The sequence below is a fragment of the Pan troglodytes genome, chromosome 4 (genome assembly GCF_028858775.2).
Source record: "Pan troglodytes isolate AG18354 chromosome 4, NHGRI_mPanTro3-v2.0_pri, whole genome shotgun sequence".
NCBI classification, from domain to species: Eukaryota; Metazoa; Chordata; class Mammalia; order Primates; family Hominidae; genus Pan; species Pan troglodytes.
This window is the reverse complement of record NC_072402.2, coordinates 169,413,265-169,438,697: the sequence shown is the minus strand read 5'-3', so window position 1 is coordinate 169,438,697 and position 25,433 is coordinate 169,413,265. Positions and strand designations below refer to the sequence as shown.

The 25,433-nt window shown below is 44.8% G+C and overlaps 1 pseudogene; it reads right to left on the bottom strand.

The window, feature by feature from the left end:
• Positions 1 to 8,038: 8,038 nt before the first annotated feature.
• On the bottom strand, positions 8,039 to 18,083 carry LOC129144179 (uncharacterized; annotated as a pseudogene).
• Positions 18,084 to 25,433: the final 7,350 nt, after the last annotated feature.

The window sequence follows — 25,433 nt, the reverse complement described above, 5'->3', positions numbered from 1 at the left end:
TACTTGGCTCAGTAAATATTTGCCGAATGAGTAAAGCAGGTGGTATGATTTTTACGTTTTGAAGAAGCCGAGGTCCGGGGTGGCTAGGGAAGGGTATCGGAATTAGTTGGTGTCATGAACGAAGTACCTACCATGCGCCTGACCCAGGGTAAGTGCCTTCCACACGTTATTTCATCTCATTCTCCTAACTGCCCGGCAAGGCCGGCACTGTTAGTTTCTGTTGGGAACGTTACTCTCCTTACCCAGTGGCACATACCCTGCCTTAGTATGGGTCTATTTAACTCCAAAGTCTTCTTGTTTACCACAAGGAGTTAATGTAGTTTCAGCTAAAAACAAAGAAAGTGGCCATTCTTGTCTTTTGTGGCTTCACTGTCCGTAAGTAGATGTGAGATTTCCATTAGACTTTTTGAATATCCAACATAACCATCTTCCCTCCTGTCCTTCTGTGTCCAGAGTTTGTTCCTTCAGTGGCTTCATGGTCTCGCTGACTTCAAGAATGAAGCTGCGAACCCTCACGGTAAGTGTTACAGCTCTTAAAGGTGGTGGACCGAAAGAGTGAGCAGCAGCAAGATTTACTGTGAAGAGCGAAACAACAAAGCTTCCACAACGTAGAAGGGTACCCAAGCAGGTTGCCACTGCTGGCTGCAGAGGCCAGCTTTTATTCCCTTATTTGTCCCCGCCCACATCCTGCTGATTGGTCCATTTTACAGAGTGCTGATTGGTCCATTTTACAGAGTGCTGATTGGGCCATTTACATCTTTTAACTAGACACAGAGCACAGACTGTGCATTTTTACAGAGTGCTGATTGGTGCATTTACAATCCTTTAGCTAGACACAGAGCACTGATTGGTGCTTTTACAATCCTCTAGCTAGACAGAAAAGTTCTGGAAGTCCCCACTCGACCCAGGAAGTCCAGCTGGCTTCACCTCTCACTTCCAACTCCATGACTATCCCAGGTTGGTGCGCGTGGCATTTCATGCAATCTCCACTCCTTTTTGCCTTTTCTGCATATCTTTATTATTATTACCAAAGCGGCTACGTTGTCTGGGGTAAATATCCAGGGTTCGTGTCCTATACCAGGTAAGTTTAGGACACGGACACACAAAATAGGCAAAAAAGGAGAAAGAAAAACAGCTCTGTGGGTGGGGGGGCACTTCTCAGAGGAAAAGACTAGCCGGTGGTGGATGCACCAGAATTTTACAGTTAGGCTTGTGGAGGTGGTGTCTGATTTACATGGGGCTCACAGATTGGTTGCATGAGGTATGACAGTTACATAGCTGGGGAAGGCTAGCTGCCCCACCCTAATCTTATTATGCAAATGAACTTTCCCCTTAGCCGGGGCTGTCTTGTCTGCTCCTTAGTATACATGTGGCAGACAGAGAGAAGGGAAGACGGAGCCGCCATCTTGAACATGATTGGCACAACTGCAGCATCTATGTCTGCAGCTCGATTTTACAGACTGTTCTTTGTCAGAAAGGAAAATAATTGGGGGCTGCTTTTCATTAAAAGGAAAACCTTACCGAGGACTTCTGCACCCTCACTATCTGACTAATTAGTTTCTTCTTAACTCCTGTATCATTACCATGTGCAACTAAGATATTTTGAGAGTTTTCTAAGTACTGGGCATTGTGCAAAGTGCTTTACATGCATTGGTTCACCATATAAATATTACAACTCTAGGGAGTAAATCATATTTTTGTCTCCATTTTACAGATGGGGAGACTGAAGCTTAGACTGAACACTTTTCCAAAGTTACTCAGCTGGTAAGAGGCAGGGTTGAGATTTGGACTCTACCATTCTTGTGAAAGCACCCTGGCTCTTGGTGGCCGTTGGATACTGCTCCTTCCCTGGGAAGATTCAAGACCAGAGAAAGAAAGAGTCCAACCCAAGAGAGTCCAAGGAAAGGTACCGAACTCAAGTCTCTTGCCTCCCACTTGAGGGCCCTCCAAAGGCCATTTGCATCATCTTGATGGTCTTGCAGGCACCCATGCGGTTGCTGGCTCTTGGGCTTTATCTGGTGGACACATTTGAAATGTCAAATGCAGGTAGGTAAGGACTGCTCATTAAGCTAATTATGGCACATCAAAAGTAATGAATTACTGTCACAAAAAGTAATGAATTACAGTAAAAAAAATTACAGTCACACACAAAAAAAGTAATGAATTACAGTCACATTTTTCTAGGAAACATAATAAATTCTTCCAGGAAACTCCTTCGGAAGGCAGAGCTTCCAGGATTTGGTCTCAGGGCAGGGAGGAGAGGGAGGAAGAGCTTTCCCATCTGGCCCTCAGAGAACTGGCCCAGTAGCTGGTGTGGGCCGGGGACTGGCAGAGGGTCTAGTACAGCACTGGGTGCTTCACACTTCCTAGTAAAGGAAGAGGGAGAGGATGAGAAAGGAGAGAGAGGCCTTTGAAGGAGGGAATTAGGGAGCAAGTCAATGTGAGAATGAGTTGGCGGGGGCAGGGAATGAATGGAAATGTGTGAATGAATAAAGATTTCCAGGGGAATAACTAATCAGTCTTGAAAAATTACACTCTGCCAAGGGAGAAATCTGCCCCAAACCTAATAAGTGGAGACCAAGCAGTGCTTTGTGCTTGAGTCCTGTCTCCCAAACACACCTGGGTTCAAATCCTGGTATCATTGTAACATTCACTTGGGAAAGTGACATCATGTCTCTAAGTCTCAGTTATCTGAAAAGTGAGGCCAATAATAATAATATGTGTCTTACAGGGTTACTGGGAGCGCTAAACGGGATGAACTAACTGGATAGTGCCTGGCTCAAACTGGAACCTCAGGTAGTTTCTCTCTCTTCCCCCCTTCTCCCTCTCTCTCTCCTTCTTTTCCTCCCTCCCTCCCTCTCTCCTTCCTCTCCTCCCTCCCTCTCTCCCTGCCTTCCTCGCTTCATTCCCAGTCCCCCCTCCTTTTCTCCTCCTCACTTCTCCAAGTATTTGTTGGGCTGCCCCCATGCCAATTCAATTTAATTCTCCCAGTAATGTAAGATTGCAAAGAGTTTATATGAAAAGTCTATCCAGAAAACTGATAGAGATGACATAATTGGCAAGCCTGTACAGGAGTGGGTGGGGACTACGGAAGGAAGAGGACCGGATGGCTTCATAAAGGAGGAGGCGTTTTTGGCTAGCTGGAGGGGAGAAGAAAGGATGTCTGGGGAGACTGAGAATTATGGGAAAAGACCTCACAACCTGGGCCTGAAACCAGAACCCAGTCCTAGCCTGGGTCTGGTGCCTGCCTTTAGTCTACAGAATAAAGACTTGTATTTATAACAAACATTGCAAACTCAGATGCATACAGGTACTGAACAGTTAATAAAATGAGAGAAGTAGTCTGGGTGTGAAACGAAAGGGCATGGTGGGGACCATGGCAAAATCATAACACGTGTGTCCAGAAAGGCCAGCCAATTGTTGCATGAGAATGTGGGGTTCAGTGTGGTGAGAACTTCTGATTTATTTTCAAGAGAAGTAAGAAATTCAGTCTTTTGTATGAAACCTCCTGGCTTGTAAATGTTGGCAACAAATTCAACTTAGAAAAAAATTCACTTTGTGAGCCCAACGTACGCCATCAATTTGTGAACTCTCTTATTGTGTGTCTGCTGTGCTCAACCGAGGCTTTCCCTAATCCTCGAAACAGCCCTGCTCTGTGGAGCTTGCTACCTGCTATGGCGAGCCACAGAAGCCCCTATGGCTAACTAAAATTGGAAAAGGCCAGTCTTGGAGAGGAGAGAGGGACCTCCTGAATTTGATGGGAAGGCTGAAACTCCAGGGAGAAGAATAGCCGTTGGGACCACGGGCAGGGGCATACCACAGGCAGACACTGAACCAGAACGGAATACTGGGGTAAATGTATACCCTGCGTGGTGGGATTCCAATGCCATGAAAGAATTCTAAGTTCTCTTGGTGTCTGTGTTAGTTACTATGGCTTCTATAATGAATTATTACAAACTGGATGGTTTGAAACGACAGAAATTAATTTTTTGTAGTTCTGGAAACCATAAGTCCAAAGTCAGTAGCACTGGGCTGAACTCTCAAAGCATGCATCTGGCTGTGCTCCCTCAGGGGGAACCCATTCTTCAACTCTTCCAGCATCTGTGGCTGCCAGCATTCCTTAGCTTGTGGCTACAGCACTCCCATCTCTGCCTCCATGGTTACATTGCCTTGTCCTCTTCTCTCTGTCTCTATCTGTGTGTGTGTGTGTGTGTGTGTGTGTGTGTGTGTGTGTGAAATTTTCCCATCTCCCTTTTATAAGGATTCATAGGATCATGCTGGGGCCCTTTGGATAATCCAGGAAAATCTCCTCATCTTTTTTTTTTTTTTTTTTTGAGGTGGAGTCTCGCTCTGTCACCCAGGCTGGAGTGCAATGGCATGATCTCAGCTCACTTCAACCTCTGCCTCCCGGGTTCAAGCAGTTCTCCTGCCTCAGCCTCCCAAGTAGCTGGGATTACAGGCACTTGCCATCATGCTTGGCAAATTTTTGTATTTTTGTAGACAGGGTTTCACCATGTTGGCCAGGCTGGTCTTGAACTCCGGACCTTGGGTGATCCGCCCGCCTCGGCCTCCCGAAGTGCTAGGATTACAGGCGTGAGCCCCTGTGCCCAGCCAAATCTCCTCGTCTTAAAACCCTGCATTTGATGACATCTGCAAAGTCCTATTTTGCAATATGAGGTAATATTCACAGGTTCAAGGGATTAGGATGTGAGTATCTCTTGGGGGCTTTTCTCAGCCCACTACTGTGTCTTTGGGATGCTCCCTGCAGATTCAAAGCTCTGGGCAAGGACAGCTGCTAGGCTGAGGTAGGGAGGAGGCTGGAGGCTTCTGCTGCTCTTGAAGTGGGAGACAAGGCTGTGTCACCCCCAAGACTCATCTGATGGGTGATTACCTCCAGGAAAGGAGGGATGGGGCAGCTGAGTGTTGCCGCTCTCCCCTCCTCCATTCTGCACTGAGATGGAGACCTAGTTCTGAGAGGCTGGGGGATGTCCAAGCTCTCGGCCCCAGGAGGGCAGGTCTATCTCCCTCTCACAGTCCGTGGCACTCCAGAACTTAGCGCAGCACCTGCCACTGAGTAGAAGCTCAGTGTTTGTTCACAGCCTGCTGCCTCCAGGTTCTGTTCTCTCTCACTGTGGCAAGCAGAGGCTGGGAGGCCAGGCCAGCGGAGGGGCAAATGTACACATGGACACACAGCCTTGGCATAGGCTTGCCTGCTAGGGCCACAGGCCACACCAAAAATACCCTTCTGCATGCCCCATAACCAGAGGGCTAAAGAACTGTGAACAGTGGACCAAAAAGGAAAAAAAATACAGGATTAATTTATGAGGCGTTCTGCTGCCTGGATGGCTCATTGCATACCCGCTCTGGCGATGCTGCTCTGTAATGTGCTTCTAGACTTACTGTACTTCGACATCCAGGGGCCCTTTTGTAACATGCCAAGTATTCCGCTGTTATTGTTCTAGGCACCTCCTGTTGGTCATTGGGCTAATTTATTTCAGTCGGAATTTCAGGACCAGACACAACTCTTATTACTCACTGCTTCAGAGAGGGAATAAAAGAGCAATTGATATTTGGAAAAATGAAAAATATGTCCAGAATACTTTGGGCTCTGAGGCCAAGAAGAAAAAAAAAAAAAAGGAGGGGGAAGCTGGAGGGAAAAATAAGGCGGGCTCACCCTGTCATGCACTCTGTCGTGGCCTGTCTCGGAGACATGGAGTCTAGAATGTCTGCAGACAAATGAATCAACGGCAGGGCTCTGAGAATTCCTCAGGCACCTGGGCCCTTCCGCCCATGACTTCAGCCGCCACCTGCAGGAGCAGGACTGGAAAAGGTTGGAGTGTGAAGCGCCCCTCAATTAGTTGAGTGTGTTAAATTGGGTCTTGGGTTGGAGGGTGAGGGAGAAACCCCAGTGGGGTTGTTGAATTCCTCAGTTCGCTTGCTCCCGAATCCAAGACTCTTATGGAAAATTAACGTAGGAATAGAATTTTGAGACGTGACAGCCCAGATGCTTGATTTCAGGACTGATAGAAGGCTGAGGAGTAAGCATGCTCTGTACGTGGGCATAGAGATGATGATGATGTGCTCCCTGAGACCCTGTCAGTGGTCTTTTGGTGGCTTGAAGGCAAGCATCTCCCGTGCCATTCGAGACCCTTTGCCTGGTACATGTGGGTGTGAAATGTGTGACTTCGCTGTTCCTGGAAGTCCTGGTTGAACGAGGGGTTTTTAGCAGACAGAGTGGCTTCTGCAGATGCAGGAAAGTGGGGGATGGGTTTAGCTCTGCCCTGGCCAACAAAAACTGCCAAGAGTGACGATGTACGTGAAAGTGAAGGGGTGGCTACATGTGCCTCAGGCGCGTTGTGTTGTGGTCTGGGGCTTGGGCTGCAGAGCCTGGCATCCTGAGGACAAATCTCACCCCCTACCCCCCCGCTCACTGTGAGACCGTGGGCTGCACGCTGTACCTTGAGAGGTCTCTGTTCTTCCATCTGTAAGGTAGGGATAAAAATACCTGCCTTAGGCCAGTCGCGGTGGCTCACACCTGTAATCCCAGCACTTTGGGAGGCCAAGGCGGGTGGATCACCTGAGGTCAGGAGTTCAAGACCAGCCTGGCCAACATGGCGAAACCCCGTATCTACTAAAAATACAAAATTAGCCGGGCGTGGTGGCTCATGCCTATAATCCCAGCTACTTGGGAGGCTGAGGCAGGAGAATCGCTTGAACCCGGGAGGTGGAGGTTTCGGTGAGTTGAGATCACACATTGCACTCCAGCCTGGGCAACAAGAGTGAAACTTCGTCTCAAAAAACAAAACAAAACAAAATGAAATACGTGCCTTATAGGGTTGTCGTAAGGGAAAAAAAGATACTGTGTAAAATTCTGACGCATGGCGATGATAACGTGGGCTTCCTTTTCTTGCACATTCATTTACTGTTAAGCATTGAATTAAGCACTTTGCATTCATTCCCTTATGGAATCCTCGCAGCAACTCCATGAGATAGAAACTAAAACCATGTCTGCTTTACAGATAGAAAACTGAGGCTAAGGGACACTGGGGGCCTTACCCACAACTCCAGAGCCTGAGTTCTTAACATCTACTGCCTCCCCTGGAGATCAGGGTCTTCAGGGGAGGCACTTACGGTAAGTCAAACTGGAGGAGACAGACTCAGGCAAAGTCCACCACTGCCTCCTCTTCCCGTGGCGATGGGGAGGACCACTGTGTTTTCATCTGAGCACAAGCTAGAGTGGTTGCAGGACTAACAAGATCCTTTCACACGGTAGAGTTACCCTCAGAGGGGCAAGGTCCGCTCCAGGAGACACGTGACAGCAGGGCCCGAAGGAGGGGGAGGTGGGGGTTGGGGGGAATGCTCAGTTCTTGGTGCTGGAGTGTGAGGCAGCGCCCTCCTGGTCTATTCCAGATGTTTCTTTCTCTCTCCAATTGTGTACATTTGAATTTGAGGAAAGAAGGTGGCCAAGGGCCCACGGGATGGGAAGACCCTGTTAGAGGGGCGGCGGGCACATGGTGCTCCCAGCAGATCTAGTGAGGGCTCAGTGTCTATTTCTCAAATGAACGTGGTGGAGGGCGAGCATCTGGAGTTGGTAACTAGCGCTCTAAGGTTGAAATGGCTTCAAGACAGGATCAAAACATCCATGTCTGGGATGTTTCTGGGCTGAGAATCCTGCCTCAGTTCTGACTTGATTCTCTGACCACCAGAGGCCCGGCATCCCTTTCCCCAGGGGTCTGAAGACAGCTGGGGTCTCCTGAGGGGCCCCCTGGGTCTGCACTTGGGAGACCTGTGGGTCACAATTTCAGGCCACGTTAATAAAAACAGAGTGAGCCTGTAGACACGGCCCAAGACAAGGCTCCCACAGACCTTGAGCCAGTTGCTTTTTGTCTTAAGCTGTTTTGAGTTTCTGGCAGTTGGGAATAGAGGGATTCCTGACACAATAGCTGCATGTCAGGTTGTGCTTTTATAAGGAACACCATGAAACTCTTCTGCATCCAAGACACTTCCTGGGATTTGTGGGCGAGCCTTGAGACCAAGTTCAAAGGAGGCTGTGAAGGAATTGGAGGGTGGGGTGGGGTGGGGCAGGGCAGGGTAGGGACAGTGTGCCATGGGCCTACGCGAGATAAACCCGCAAGGAACTTCAAACCCACAAGGGGCGTGGGACTGCTGAAATCCAGGATCCCCTCGGCCATCCGAGGTGCAAGGCCCATGGGGATTGGGGGAGAGGTCGGACGGTGAGCTGTGCAGCCGAGCAGACCTGGGTTCCCATATTGTTTCTGCTAACTGCTTGTGTAACCCTGCGTGGGCTCCTTCCTGTCTCTCTGCTGGCTCAGTTTCCTCATCTGTAGAACAGGACCAACATTACTGTCTATTTCACAGGCCATTATGTCAAGGTGGAGCAAGCATGGGATCTCTGAATGGGATGGGCCGGGGTGGAGAGTGACAGAGCTGCATGCCATCGATCCCTGCTCTCCATGCCAACAGCAATCGCAACAACCAGGTGTTAGGACAGTAACAGCCAATGTCACCAAAATCTTGATTGTGTTGGATCTAACAAGTTTGATCTCACCCAATCCTTACAAATGCCTTCTGAATAGATGCCATTTTTTTTCTCTTTGTCAGACAAGAAATCAGACATAAAGCCCATAGCCACCAAACCAAACACTGCCTCCTGCGAAGTGCACACACAATAAATGCACAAATGGCGTATGTAAATTCTACTCACCATTCAAGGCCTGGCATGAGCCCCACCTCCTTGGTGTAGTCCTCCAACCACAGGGATGTGTCTTTATCCATCTGGACTGCAGACAGATGTTTAATTTTTTAAAATAAGTTGTCTTAAAAATTAGGAGCTTTCCCATACAATCTAGATTTCTGGCTTTTCTTGAAGAATGAGCAATCTGGCCACAATGACCTATGTTCCTGCATGCCAACACTTGCCTGAGGCTGCGCAGCCTAGCTTCCTTTAGATGGGGCCTGGGTGCTCTTGCTGGCTACTGGACACTATGCCTGCCTGGTCTTGAAGGCATCTGGCTTGAGTCTTACCCTCTATTTGGTTATCTCATCACAATGCCTTGAATCATTGGCAAACATTTTCTATGCATTTTTCAGTCTGCCCCGTGAGGGCACCAGCTCCCATGTGAGGGAAAAGCCTTCCACATCTTCAGAATCCCTCCTGTCTGGGGCTGTGTGGGCCCCAGGGCGCATGCCCTGTAATTATCTGTTAATTGGATTAACCAAAAGCAAGCAGCCCTAGACAGGGGGCTCAGAAGGGATTCAGTGACCTTAAAGGAAGGGATTCAGTGACCTCAGAGGAAGGGATTCAGTGACCTCAAAGAGGTCTTGCATCTCCAGTGCTCTACCATGGTGGACGTAAGACTGGTGTTTATCCAGCCCTTGCTGTGTACCAGTCATGGTGGAAGGAATCATGGGAGTATCATCTCATTGAGCCCCCACCACCTCCCTGAGACTGAGGTCAATGTCCGCATTCTACAGATGAGGAAAGTCGGACTCAAGAGAACCGAAGAGACCCGCCTAAGGTCAGAACCAGCTTGCTGGCAGGAGAGTCAGGATTCGAACCCAGGTCTGTTGACTCCCACATCTGACTCTTTCCACATACTCCCTGGGCCAGCTCTCCATGCCAGGCCCCTCTCTGCCAAAGAGAAGACCTTTGCGATGTTTTGTGTCCTTGAAGGCAAACCAAAAGAATTCCCTACAACTCGCTGCTGGCATTTCAAGTATTGGTTTATGGGTTTCTTGGTGAGAATGCATCCAGGGGCCTATCACCCTTAGTGAAATAGATACTTTTCCAATCAAAGAGTCAAACCAGAACTTGGCTTCTGAGAAAACCACTTGTCTGGAATGCTTGCCAGCGACCAGACGGTCCCACAGTTCAGATTTTTAAAACTGTCTCAAATGTATGGAGAGACCTTTAGGGTGGAGGGTGGGAAAGGCACATACCTTGCTGTGGAAATACATAGACGTTCAAGTCGTCAGGACTCCTTGGCTGGCCAAGGTCAAGTCAGCCCTTTTGTGGTGTTCTCAGGAGTCTCGCTGCCTCGCTGAACCCAAAACGAGCTTTTATTTTATGAGACTTTTCTTTCATGAAACAAAAACAGTAATTAAAGAGAAAAACCTTCTATAAACAAGTGTCTATAGTTCTAGTTTGCTTAACTTTTTCCAACCTTATGAAAAATTGGAACTGAAATCGCCTTCTGAAAGAAGGTTCGGGAAGTATTTTCTTTCAGGTTCATTCAAAATAGTCACACCTCCTTCTCCACCCCTTCCCGAATGCTGGTGTTTCCAATGGTCTTCACCATATCCTGAAACTAATAAAGTGGTGTGTTTTCATTATCTCTCACCACAATAATAAAAATATGCAAATGACTCTGAATATAGTTTGTGACCTAAACCCTCACCCCACATCTGGATGGAATCTGAGACCCTAAATGGTTCAACCATTTGGACTGAAGAGGTTGGTTAATTCCATCCAAGAAGCAGTCATAGGCTGGTTAGGGACTGGTTAATTCATTCCAAACAGTCAACTGAGGATGGTGAGCAGACATAACCTGTGGTTCAGAAAGGTTTCCCTTAACCCTTCCTGAATTTTGATCTGAGGTTTATACAAACAGAAATTATGTGTGGGGTGGAGTGCAGCCAGGAAGTCTCTGAGAAAACTCCATCTTACACATTTTCTTTGAGACGGCCAGACATAAATCTTTGAGGATATCCGTCTTCCTACCAGAGTGGCTGGATTTTTATGGTTACTACACCCTGGTTAGATTTTAATGGATAAAATACTTTTTTGAGTCCAAGGAAAGGGCTAGTATTCCCTGAGTAGCTAATACAGTCTTTCAAGCAGAAAGGAATGACTATTTTTTACAAGTCAGAGACTGTACACTACCAAGGGGTGAAAAGGGTGTGTGTGTGTGTGTGTGTGTGTGTGTGTGTGTGTGTATCTGTTTGAGTGGGTGAATGAAAGAATGGCACTTTTGGGATACATTTGCACTTCTTTTCAGGATAAGCAAGTTAATTTTCTGCCTCTAAAATAATAGATTAAGCTGGGAAATAGGCTGGCTGCCTCTAAGCTAAAGTAAGGTAAATACGTATTTGTCAATTCAAACTACCCTTCCCTGTACCCTTAAAAAATCACTAATAATAACAAAATGTCAGTTTTTTAACCCATGCATTCATTATTGGTCCACATACTCAATCTCACCCCCTGCGTTCTCCTTCACTTCCTTCTCTCAAATATTTTTATGAGTACCCACTGCGCGCCAGGCACTGCCTTAGGTTCTCCCGAAGTTCCATACAAAGACCACTCGGAGAATTTGTTGACCATACCAAGCCAGGTTTGTTGTTTATTGTTTATTTTTTTCTGAGACGGAGTCTCGCTCTTTTGCCCAGGCAGGAGTGAAGTGGCGCAATCTCGGCTCACTGCAACCTCTGCTCCCTGGGTTCAAGTAATTCTCCTGCGTCAGCCTTCCGAGTAGCTGGGATTACAGGCACCTGCCACCACCACGCCTGGCTAATTTTTTTTTTTTTTTTGTATTTTTAGTAGAGGTGGGGTTTCACCATGTTGGCCAGGCTGATCTCGAACTCCTGACCTCAGGCGATCCACCTGCCTCGGCATCCCAAAGTGCTAGGATTACAGGTGTGAGCCACTGCACCTGGCCTAAGCCAGATTTATCAAACTTGTTGGGCAAGGAAGAGCACCACTGTGAGAGAGTCTCATAGTATCTTAAAAGGGGATATTAGCAAAGGGCACTTATAGGGCCTTAGGGAATGGAGATTTGAGGGCGCACTGCTGGGCACTGTGGGCACAGACATAGATGACCCAATTTGACTTCAAGGAGCTCACAGTCTGCAGACTGTAGGCAGACTGTCACACTATAGTCTAAGTGTTATGGCAGATACCAGGGAACATGGAGGAGGGCCCCAGCCTGAGGTCTATGGAGGGGGCCCCCAAAGAGGGCCTCTGAAGGAGTTAAATCTTAATGAAATGCGCTAGTAAGAAAGGCATGGGGTGGGTGTTACAGGCCAGCCTGGGGAATAGCTTATGTGATGTCAGGGAGGCCTCACGGGGCATTTGAGGAACTGCAAATAGTTTAGACTGGCTGCAGGAGGGCAGTGGTGGAAGACAAAGTCACAGAGGGCAGGAGGGGTCTGATCATGCTGGAGCCTGGACGTCCAGTTAGGCAGCTGGGGTTTTATGCAGGAAGGCTGTGGGGATGGCTTTGGAGCTATATGAAAGCAAGCACAGAGGAGAGAGCTCCGGGTGCACTGGTTAATTAGGCAGCACCCTTGGGAAGGTGAGGTGGATGGATTTGGAGAGAAGGAAGGAAGACGTTTTGCATCATCATCGTGGTTAAGTTGTGGAGGGCAGAAAGCATGGGTGTTCAAGTGCGGATGATTTGCTGGGCACTGCTGGTGCTGGAGATGCAGCAATGCACAAAGACAGAGGAGGTCTCTGCTCCTGAGAAACTGACTTATTCATTCCAGTCATTGGATCAGAGTATCAGTCATCCATTGAACCAAGAGAAGTTAACTTTTGAGCCAGACGCAGTGGCTCACGCCTGTAATCCCAGCACTTTGGGAGGCCGAGGCGGGCAGATCACTTGAGGTCAGGAGTTCAAGACCAGACTGGCCAACATGGTGAAACCCCATCTTTACTAAAAAATACAAAAATTATCTGGGCATGGTGGCACATGCCTGTAATCCCAGCTACTCAGGAGGCTGAGGCAGGAGAATCCCTTGAACCTGGATGGTGGAGGTTGCAGTGTGCCGAGATTGTGGCACTGCACTCCATCCTGGGTAACAGAGCGAGACTCTGTCTCCAAAAAAAAAAAAAAAAAAAAAAAAAGAGACAGAAGTTAACTTTCGAGTGCCTACTGTGCAGCAGACACTTTCTTTTCCTTTTTAAAATGTTTTAATTGTAAACTAGAATAAAGATCAAGAAAAAAATCACACAAAACAAATGCATACCCTCTGAATCATTATTAAGTGGACACCCTTGTAACCATCACCCAGTTCAAGACATAGAACTTTGCCAGCCACCCAGAAGCCCCTCCATGTGCCCTGTCCTGAAATCAAACCTCTCCCTCCTCCCAAAGGGAACCAGTATCCTGACTTTTGGAGTAATCTCTTCCACACTTTTCTTCATGGTTTTATCACCCAAATGTGCAATCCTAGATGCTATACTTTAGTTTTATTCATTTGTTAAAAACATATCTCTTTGAAATATCTTTAATTTATAGGTTCCCCCTGTATCTTTTTATTTTTCCTATGATTTTATGTGTTCAAGAACCTGGATTGATTGACCTGTTTGTTTTTCCACACTTGGGATTTTGCTCTTTTTTGCATTCTCTTGGAGCAGTTGGACATGTTCACGTGTCCCTTATATTCCCTGCTAATTGACAGCTGGCAGAGGCTTGATCAGATTCAGTGTGTCAGCAGGACTAGAGGTGGTAGTGTGTACTTATCATCAGGAGGCTTAGAATCTAATTTTTGCTTTTTTTGTGATGTTGGCAGCCATTGCTGCCCAGGACTAGATCTGTTAATTGATTGGGGGTTGTGAAAATGGAGATAACCTAATGCTACCATTTTGTCTTTGTGTAGCGGCTAGAATATTTTTTTAAGAAGTTACTTTCCCTGACTTGCTGTTTGATTTCCTGTTTGAAAGTATATAAAGGGAAAGGCAGGATAAATGTTTGTTTCCTTCCTATGATCCACTAAAAGCAACAAATTAGTTTTAAAAATAGAATTAAAGGCTGGGTGCAGTGGCTCACGCCTGTAATCCCAGCACTTTGGGAGGCCGAGGCGGGTGGATCACAAGGTCAGGAGATCAAGTCCAGCCAGGCTAACGCAGTGAAACCCCGTCTCTACTAAAAATACAAAAAAATTAGCCGGGCGTGGTGGTGGGTGCCTGTAGTCCCAGCTACTCGGGAGGCTGAGAGAGGAGAATGGCGTGAACCCAGGAGGTGGAGCTTGCAGTGAGCCGAGATCGCGCCACTGCACTCCAGCCTGGGGGACAGAGCGAGACTCCGCCTCCAAAAAAAAAAAAATATATATATATATAATTAAAAACTCACAGATTTAAACATAGTTGATAGGTTTCCAATTCATTGCAACTTTCAACCTTACTGAAGCTCCAATTATTCTATATTTGGCAAGTGGAAGCCACTTCACATTGGCTTCTGGTTCCTTTTGATATAACTTAGTAGCCTTTGATAGCTTTGAAGCTGTCTGGTATGCAAGATATTCCATGCTCATCTTGTATATTTCCAGGTCCAGGCTTGGAATCAGCCATTTCTCCCAGGAGCCCTGTTTCTACTGATAGGATGTGGTGTTTAGAGACCACAATCTGAGTGTTCTTATTGTTCATTGTGACAGGGCTGCTCATTGTTCCTAGACCTCTTCCCTGAAACAATACGTGTGTACGTGTGTGCATGCAGACACAAATACCTTGTGAGTTTATACTGATATGTCCAATTCAAATTCAGCACTTCAGAGATATTACTTAGGCTTCTCTATGTTATATTTGTATTTGCTTCCACACTGAGAACCCTGGTTCTTAAGGACACAGCAGTTGGTAAAATCTGAATAAACCATAATTACTCATTTGCTTTGTTCCATTTCATACATACAACCATCGCAAAATAACAATATTAAAGTTACCACCATGGATTAAAATTGCTGAAACAGCTCATTTTCTTTCATATAGTAGCTTCACTCTTCTTCATTAAAAAAGGAAAAGAAAAAAAACTGTTGTACTATATCCACATAGTCAGATCAAAGAACCATTCTCTACTATCATCTTTCCCTTTTAACTCTCATTTAGCCTTAGTTCTATGCATAGTTGTCCCTTCTGTCATTTTTGTTGTCTGAAGATCATTCTCTAGTAGATTCCACAAAAGGCTCATGGGAATAATATTTCTTGAGTTGATAACAGTTTGTACCCTTTATATTTGAAGGTTAGTTTTGCTAGATATAAAATCCTTGGCTCACCTTTTCTTTCCTGTGTCTTCTGGTATAAAATGTTGGTGTCAAAAAGTCTGATGACTATCACATTTTCTTTATCTTATAAGTCACATGTTTTTTTATTTCCCCATATGCCTGAAGGGCTTTCTTTTTTCTTTAATGTTCAGTGATTTTACTAGAATATATCTAGTTTTTGTCACGTTGGGTCAATAAAGTCTCAGGTACATGGTGTCATCATTCAATACATAGTTTCAATTCTTTTTAGTTTAGGAAATTTTTGAATCATGGATTCTAGTATTTGTTCTGTTACTTTAGTTTTCTTCCTCTGGGAATTCTTTTATCCATATGTTGGATCTTCTTGGTCTATGTTCAGTGTTTGCAACTTCCCCTCAAATTATTTTTAGTCTCTTTTTTAACATCTTTATTTTAAAATTATTTCTCTTTTTCATATTGTATTTATCTTAAGGCATTATTTGCTGTGTTGTCTGCACTGTGCTTCTTCCAAGTTTAGTCTTCATTTATAAAATCATTCTTTTCCTTTATTTCTAATTCTGTCTTGAGTTCTGCCATCTCACTTCTGAGATTTTAAATTTTTGATATATGTGCTTCTATCATTGTCTTAAGGTCATTTATTTACTCAAAATAGCATATTAGAATTTTTATTTCTTTTTAAAGGATTTTTCTGGTGTGTTCTTATTAACTGTAGAATTATTTTTCAGTTCTTGAATCTCTTTTTTCTTGCACTAACACTGTACAGCATTTGTCCTTAATGTCTTTAATGTTTATCCTTTTTATGTTAATTTAATTTTCCTGAACTCCTAGAAAGTTAGTTCTTCTTTTATAACTTCTTAGGTTCCTCTTCTGTTATTTTCATGTAAAGTAAAAAATTATAGGATTTTGCTTTTTGAAACTTCTTGTCTATGTTCTCCTCTTTCACTTTACCTGTACTTTTTCAATCCTTTATCTGTTTCCCCTGTCCTATTTAATTTTGATTCTTTTCCCAGAAGTTTCTCCTCAGTGTTGGATCCTGTCCCAGAAAGGAGTTCTGGTGGGTCCATTCTGAGAGTGTGTAGGAATGAGACTGCACCAATCTCTCCCTTGCTTACTGGTTCTACTCATCCCTTTTGGAAGTCAGCAAAGGCCCTCCTAGGTTCAGCTGCTGTGGCCAAGTTGGTCTGTCACACTTTCTCATGAATGCCTCTTGGCTATTTTAGGGTCCTCTTGTTCTTGGGGCCATTAGATGCCTTGTTGCTTCCATTACTTTCTCTCTAATGGAAGCCAATAACATGTAGCTCTTATGGCTATTGGTGCTTTGGGGTTTGTGGGCATTCATTTTTACCTAGTTTGTTTTAAAGACTGTACGTGGGTTTGGGGTTTTCTACCTGGTTGCTCTGTTTTCATACGGGGTTTGGGTACATCCAAAGCTATATTTCCATCATCACTGCCCTCAACCTTTTAGAAACCATATCTACCTTATGTGATAAATGCATCATCATACAACAGTCCAATGAAATAGCTATTATTTTCTCTCTTTTGCAGAGGATGTAAACAAGTCTTCCAAAAGAGGGAAATAATGTATTCCTAAGTGGCAGAGCTATGATTTGAATCTGTGGAACCCTAAAATCGTCTATAGTGTAACGAATTCTTTGACCTTCATTATTCCTGTTTTAAGCCACCCAATAAATATTTAAATGCCTGCTTTGTTCTGGGCACTGTAGAATAAGCAGTGGACTTAAAATAGGAATAATAGTAATTATAACAAACATATATATGGAACAAAAATGTTCCAGGCTGTGTGCTGAGCACGTTACACACTTTATTCCATTCCATCCTCATTACCACCAGGGCTCTAGATAATTACAGTTGAGCAAACTGGGGTTCAAAGAGGTTAATTAATGTAAAGCAGATCGTGTCACATTATCTTGCTTAATAGTTCACAATGACTCCCTATCATACTAGAAGTCAGATTTAAAATCTTTAATCTACTTTAATCATACTAGAAGTCAGATTTAAAACCTACTTGACCTGGCCCCTGTCTACCTTTCTGACCCTATCCTAGACCACTCTCTTCCCCATCCCCATGCGCCAACCACCCCGACCTTCTTCAAGTTTTTTGGCTGTTCCAAGATCATTCTCATCCCGTTCCAAGATCATTCTCATCCTAGGGCTCTCGTCTCAGCTGTTCCAGCTGCCACATGAGCTGTCCCTGAATGTCAGAAGCATGGTGCCTTCCTGTGGCTTCAGAGAGACCTTTTCCGACCACTCAGCATAAAGTAGCCCTTTACTCATCCTCTTTCACCTCATCCGATATTAATTCTCTGTGTACCATTTAATATTATGTGATGACTTTGTTGTTTATTAAGTTACTTACTGTCTCTCTACACTCACCAAATTATAAGCATTATAAGAGCAGAGATTGCCTTATAAGCATTATAAGAGCAGAGATTGGCTTATAAGCATTATAAGAGCAGAGATTGCCTTCTGAAGGCAGAGCCTGAGTCAAGGGTTTAGGTGCAAGTAGATCTGGGAGGTGCTCCCAGAAAGGAGGGGGGAGAGAGCAGGGAGAGTGGAAGCGGGAAAGAGGAAAAGCCAATGCAAGGTGTGCTGCTGAGATTGTGGCTGGAGGCAGCAGGGCCTTGATTCCCCTAGGGTCTCAGAAAAGTGCACGAGATGTCTCCCAGACTTGCCTACATGAAGGATGGGAGGCTGGAGGGTTATCTGCCAGCTTTTGCCCCCATTGATTGAAGGCAGCCCCCAGGAGTGTTAGCCCTACACTTCTGTGCTGCATTTACAGAAGGTTCGAAGAGGCCCCTTTCATGCCAGAAAATTTCTTGGGGCGGGAAGCAGAATGTCCTGCAGTGCACCTGGTAGGTGGGAGGCTGCAAGCCCGAGGCGAGCTTGTACGGAAGTGTCTGCTGTGGCTGTGGCTGAAATAAGAGGGCAGAAGCGGGGATGTCACTGCAGGGCCCACACTTGCTGTGCTCTATGAGGACAGCCCAGGCTGGAAAGAGGAGCCGGTGCACTAAGACGCAGTGGAGGCAGACGCTGGGCCTCTGAAATCTGGTTTTTAACTGCCAGGCTACACAGTGTATGGTCCTTACCATTCTCAATTTCTCCAATTTGGGCAGAGTAGGGAGAGAGACATGAAAAAATGAAAGGGAGACTGCTGTCCTCAGCTGGAAGATGTGGGAAGAGGAGATGAACTCAGGCTGAATGGAGAAGGTGGGAATGGATCTTGGAATCATACGACCAGCTACTACTTTACGGAGCACCTACCATTTGTTCAACAAACACTTTCTCTAGTTTTTACAACTCTAGATTAGAAGTATTTCATTCCAATTTTACAGATACCTGTGGCAGAGGGCGTTAAAGAGGCTGGCCCCGGCCACATGGCTACCAGGGATTTCTGCTCAGGCCTCCCTGACTTCAGGGTTGAGTTGGCCTCCTTGGTACATGGAAGAGCCACAAAGAGGGTTGCGCACGGCCCCAACCTCTCCCCCTATCCTGCTTGGAAATCTGGCTCAAGGGCCATCAGTACTCAAGCTGGGTTGGGCTGGACTGGTTTTCTTGGGTATTCGTGTCTTGGGTATTTCACGATCCTTACTGGAATACCTGTGTTCCCACACCGAAGGGGAGGTCAGCAGTGACTTCCTAGCCACGAGAGGGGTCCAGACAACTCGTGACATTCGTTACCTGTGCAAGTGACATTCGTTACATGTGCAAAAGGCGGGGCCAGGGGCTCACACGATTGAGCCCCAGATTACTTAGTGAGGGAGGAATGGAAGGGTTTCCTTTCTCCTTGCTCTGCTCCCCTGGACCCTAGCAGCTGGTGCAGATTCAGATAAGCATCTGCACTTTAGGAAGCTGATTCCTACTGAATCCAGCCTCTGCACCGTCTGAGGTCCACCCATCCCTAATTTTCATATGAGTTATATTAAAGTGTCTGATGGGAAAGTATGTCTTGGTTTAAAAATAGAATAATACAACAATAAATCAAGAAGAAAAAGCAAACTGAAAGAATGCAGAAAACAGATGAAAAGGAAAGGGAAAAAGTGAACGGTATAAAAATACCCTCCATGCCAGGCACTTCAAATGTGATTTCCTGTGGCCTGCACTTTGAAAAAGCCTCCTGTTATGCCATGTGCCGCCTCTGAAGGCCAACGGGGCAGACCAGAGAGGCGTGTTGAGACTTGGAGGCCAGGGCGACATCTGACCTGCTTCTGCTCCAGACACATACACCGAGGACACGTCAGATGATTTTCCGCTCGGTGGAACTGAGCCCCGTGGGCCTGCCCCACCCACCCCGTGCCCACCCGGCTCTGACACACTTCCTGTTATGGGCGACAGGGCACACAGTGGGGCCGCTCGTTGAGGCCAGGGCGCTGGCTTCCCTGTGGGTTGGTGCAGACGACTTCAAAAGCCGTGTCTGGCACGCGGAGAAATGATTTAAAAGTGAACTTGGGTGTCTCCCAATCCAACCTACTCCAAGTAAGTAGAAAGAAAACATACATTATCTCATGTTAAAGAGCAGGCTTCTTTGAAGGCACTGCCAACTATTTATGAAATCCTAACTTATTGCTGAAAAAAGCCCCCCGACAGTCCTAGCAACCGCTGGCAAGGCCAAAAGGACATAAACATGATGCCGGGGTGCCAAATTCCAAATTGGCTAGGACTGCATGACAAATTTGTAATTCTAATCAACCAGAATCTCAAATGTATGCCCCAAGAATATACTGTCTGCATCAGGGATGCACTTGTCTGATATTAAATTATGCCAAAGAAAAGCAAAATAAACATCTTTTCCAACAGGCTGATTTGGGAGGGGCGAGAGGTGGTGGTATGTGAGTGGAAAAAATAACATTTCAATAACAGGAGAGAAAAAAGAACTAATCAAGACATGACTGATGCAGGCTGTGAAATTGTCCAATTCAGATGTTTGATGCTGAGGAGTTTGCTGTGTATCATGGGACGTGGAAGCCTGGTTGGGGTGGAGTGTGGGTGTGGACGGAAAGGGATTCATAGCCCTGGGGGCACCTGACACAGATGGCTTTGAACCTGAGAAGTGTCCCAAGATGGATTGGGCTCATATTTATAAACCACTAAAATGTTTCTGGTTTGCCAGGCAAGAAATTGGCAGCAGGCATCCTCTAAACATGTGTATGTGTGTGTGAATGCTCGCGTGTGTGTGTGCATGTGTGTGTGCACACGTGTGTCCTGGCTGTCAGCTTGAGGCCAGCTGCACTTGATTAGTAATCTCCAGCATGCCCACAAACACGCATGTGACTGAGGGGATGGGATGCCCTTAAGAAAATGCGATTTGTTAACGCCGTACTGTGGATCTCAGCTACTTTTGCCATCCTTCTGTGCCTGAGAATGGGATCTTGGGAGGGGTGCCACATGGGGCTGCCTATTGAGTGTGGGCAGAGGGAAGATATGTGCTTAGGACTCTGCCCCTTTGTCACTGCACTGATTCCACTCCAGGGATGAATAAAGGACCCACGTGGCCAGCAATTAGAAACTCCCAATTTCAAATCCTGGCTTTGCCTTTGAGGAAAGAAAAAGAAGGGACCAGGCGCTGACTGCTGAACCTAAACAATTTTTTTTAACCTCTTGGAATCATGCACTGGGGGAGGCATTACTTCTGTTCCTTTCTTAATGTCAGGATTAGTAGTGATTAAAAACAAACGAGATATATCAGTTGTAAGTGCTATAGGCATTATTATTATGAGTATTATTTTTATTGAAGGAAATGAAAACTTCCCATTTCAAGCTATCCTCTGAATTAGCTCCGCCCTGATAACGGAAATGTCTGACATTTGTCATTATCTTGGGTTATGCATTGAAAGTTCATGTTCAAATGCAAATCCTACCAGAGAAGGAGAAACATGTTAAGGCATGTCGTATGTCCCTGCTCATCTAGCAATGGCTCTAAGGCAGAATTCCTAAACTTTTGGGGTCATGGAACCCTTTGTGACTCTGATGTGCCCTCACAAAATGCACATCCCTATGTTCACATGAAATTTACCTGTAATTCCATGGTACTAATGGATCCATTGACATAGAAATCCAGAGATCTTATATTAAGATCTTCTTGGTGTAAAAGTTGGAAACAAACTGGATACATTTTGAAGAATGCCGGGAAGGTCAAGGGCAATAGGCACAGCCTTGGAGGGCAGATGAATATGCTCATGCATAGAGAGGTGAAGTGACCATCTCAAGGTTATAAAGCCATAAAATGCGGGAGCTAGGACCAGGATCAAGGGCTACTGGACTTATTGCCCTGTGGAGTCCTGGAAGGCACCAAGGAAGCCTGGGTTCAATACTCCACTCTGCCACTTCTGTGTGACCTTGTGCAAGTAATTTAACTTCCTTGGGCATGTCCTCTAATCTTCAGCTTCTTTATCTATAGCCATGACATAACCACATACTCAGGCTACTCATCTGTTAATGGAGATACTAATATCTACCTTAAGAATTCCATATGACTTTGACTATTGGTAATATATGTGAAGCATTTCATTAATGATAAAGCTCCATATAAATTCCTAGCATTATTGCTATTGATGCTGAAGGACAGGTGCTAGGGTCTAAATATTTGTGTCCCCCATACATTCATAGGTTGAAATCAAATCCCCAGTGTATTGGTGTTAAGAGGTGGGGCCTTTGGGAGATGACTAGGTCATAGGGGTGGAGGCCCTGTGGATGGGATTAGTGCCCTCCTGAAAAAGACCTGAGGAACCTTGTTTGCCCTTCTGCCACATGAGGATGCAGCAAGAAGGTGCTATCTATGAAGCAGAGAGCAGGCCCTCACCAGACGTCGAATCTGTCAATGCCTTAATTTTGGATTTCCCAGCCTCCAGAATCATGAGCAATGCATTTCTGTTGTTTATGTCATCCAGCCTAAGATAATTTGGCAACTTGAATATGGCAACTTGAATAGACTAAGGTAACAGGGAACCTAAATATATGGCAACTTTTGTTATGGAAATTTAATATTGAAAAATTAGGACACTGTCGTCTAAACTATTCTAGTTCAAATCTGGACAAAATATAAAGGAAAATTATGGTACAATTTCTGCCATGGGTGCTGTGATGGCTGATCTGAACAGTGAAGGACTGTGAGTATATTAGTTAGGAATCTTTCTATCATGATGAAAATCCACCTCGAAATGGCCTAAGCCAAAAAAGGGAATTTATTGGCTCACATGTTTGTTTCTTTAGTTTATTACTTCACTTTGTCTTCAATCATATGGTCTTGTTTCTTGGCATATCTAGTAATTTTTGATTAAACACTAGACATTGTATCAAAACATTGTAGAATCTCTAGATAATATTATCTTCTTCCAGAGAAAAACTCTTTCACTCTTTCCTATGTTAGGCAGATAGAGTGGGGGCTGATCACCTTAATCTAATGAAACTGAGGTGAGTCAAGGTTAGGTTGCAGTTTTAGTAAGGTTCCATCTAACTGTTTGTTTCTAGTCCTCCAGGACTGCCAGTTGAGAGACTGATGTGTTCACTGGAACTTCCTTCCCCTAGTAAGGCCTAAAATTCCAATCCTTGTCTCTCTAGCACTGTGAGATTGCTGAAAACTCTATCCTGCTTTTAAAGGGCTTTCTGTTTAGCTTCAGAATTCAAAAGCTCTGTTGGTTTCTCTGTCCCCAAACAGAGTAAACTGTGCCCAGGAAAAGTCTGGATTCTCATTCTCTCTCTCTCTCTTTTTTTTTGCATGCTAAATCAACAAACTTTTTCCCCAAGGAGAAAGTAGCTTCACAATGCCAAATCACTTTTTTACACTTCCTACTCTCTGACTCTTATCTCCTCTAGTTCTGGTTGTTTCAGCAGATTTCCAATACCTTTAAACAGGTTAAAAAGGAAAAAAGGGTTTTTGTCTGGCTTTTTCAGCTTTTCTCAGAGGGAGTATAGCAAAAGTCTCTGGATTATGTATCTCAAAAGCCTAAGGATAGATTTGGAACTACAGGAACAGCTGAATCCAGATGACCAGTGATATTATTAGGCATTTTTTTTTCTTTCTTTCAGCTCCATTTTACTCTGTATAGGCTTCTCAAACAGCATTTCTCCTGATGTTGCAGAGAAGGTCTCTAGAAACTCCAGACTTATAGTAGATTAACAATCCTGGTAGAAAGAGAAATCCTCTTTCTCAATAGTCTCAATAATTGGCCTAGTTTGGTTCATGTGTCCATCCTGATTCAATCACTATGGCAGGAGAATAAAATAAGATTTTTTTAAGGCCTTGTCACATACCTACTATGAAGTCCAGGTGTGATCTGCTTCAAATGATCCACCTAACTAAACATGAGGGCAGGGTGGCTCTCTTGGAAAAAAAAAAAAGGAGGTGTTATTTTTCCAGAGGGAAGGGGAATGGATGCTGGCCAGTCTACAGATATCCTCCACGGTGAATGTTGTGCAGATGAAGGCAAGACTGAGGTGTGGAAAGCATTCATCTGCCTCTTCACCCCAGCTCCCGTCATCATTCTCAGAGATCCCTTTTCCATTTAAACAACTCATCCAAACACCTCAAAATTCCTGGGCCTTTGTAACTCTCTTAACTCTCATAACATTACCTCCACTCCATTTCAACCTCACTCCCTGCACTTGGTCATAACCTGAAAATGCTCATGTCTCATCCTCTGGCCCCCTACACTTCATGCGTGCTCTGTGCCCCCTGAGACTTCTAGGTCCTTGACCTTTCCATTTGTTAGCTACACATCACCCACCTGGCAAGCCCCCAGCCCTGTGATGATGCCACTCTCTACCTTTTCAAGTCCTCAAGTGGCTTGAAGCTAGAACTCATGCAGCTGTGAAGACTGGTGCCATCATGAAAACACTGCAGTTTCTAAAGTAGCTTTGTCTTTTGTCTTGGTTTCTTTTTTGTCTTGTTTTTATTTAATCTTCCATACACTTCAAAGATGCATTCAAACCTTCACCATCTCCTTCACAGCAGCCCGTGGGGCCATTAGGGGAAATCTTTCACAACTTCCTATTTTTTAATCCATACACTTTTTGCATCTGCACTAGAGAGGGCCTCCATAGGTTTTGCTTGCTCAGTATACATGTCCCTTTCTTCCGGTAATAGTGTCTCAGTTTTCCTTTGGGAAAACACTTGCTCTACTCAATTTGTCTGTTTTGAATGGGAGTGATCATATCCTTTGAATTTGGGTGTTCAATAAAAAGAGTCAATCTCCCTGGCCAGGATGACTGTGTTTTGAATAGATACAGGGCCAAAGAGTGTTCAATGAGAAACCACCTCAGGAATGATTCAGAGTGAGAAGTTTACATTCTGCTGGGATGACTAAGCTAGGAAGGTAAAGTTTGTGCATTAATCATGAGTATGCTTATACCATGAGGATAGGTCCTACATGAGACTGGAGCCATCACAACTCTAAGAGATGAAAAAAAAAAGAAAGAGAGGGAGCCAATGACGTCATCTGAATCCCTAGATCAAGCTATTCCTGAAGGTGCTGCTTCTGTACTTTTTAGTTAAAGGGGCCAGGAAATTCCCTTTTTCTGCCTAAGTCAGTTTAAACTCGGTTTCTCTTACTACTAACCAAAAATGTCCTGATCAATGTGCACACATACCCTTATCTTCTTTATTCAGTACCAGGAAACAATACATCCAGGTTCTTTTTCAGATTAACCTCTCCATCAGTGCTGTTCATTTATTCAACAAATATTTCTTGAGAGCCTGCCTCCAGTCAGACATTGTTCCTGACACTGGGGAATACAGTAGGAAACTAGATGAGATCTTTCCTTCATGGAGTTTATTGTCCAGTGGGAAAGAAGAAGAAAATGAAAAAGATTAAAAATATAAAATTCGAGCTGTGATAAATGCTATGATTGGTGCTAAGAAGGAGAATGGCTGGGTGGTGGAGAAGGAGGAGTGGGAACACTTTAGTCATCTTTTTAAAAATTGCTGGTTTAATTTTTCTGTGGTCAGAGGACATACACTTATGATTATATTCCTCTCATATTTGTTGAGACTTTTAAAATGCTTGTTTTATATTCCGTGTGCACTTACGTGTATTCTGAAGTTGTTGTGTATAGTGTTCAAGAAATGTTAATTAGGTCAGTTTTGTTGACAGCATTTTAAAAAGTCTGTTGTATCCTAATTGATTCCACTTCTTATATCAGTTACCCGGCGATGTGTTAAAATCTTGGCTTATGGGTAGATTTGTCTATTTCTGCTTTTATTTGTTTATTTATTTTTAAAATAAGAAACAAGGTCTTTCTCTGTCACCCAGGCTGGAGTGCAGTGGTGCGATTATAAATCATCGTAGCCTCAAACTCTTGGGTTCGAGTGATCCGCCTGCCTCAGTCTCCTGAGTAGTTGGGACTATAGGCATGAGCCACCACGCTCGGCTACTGTTCTTTTAAATTTTTTTGTGTGTGTTTTTTGCAGACTACTTTTGCTATACATATATATTCTGAAACTGTAT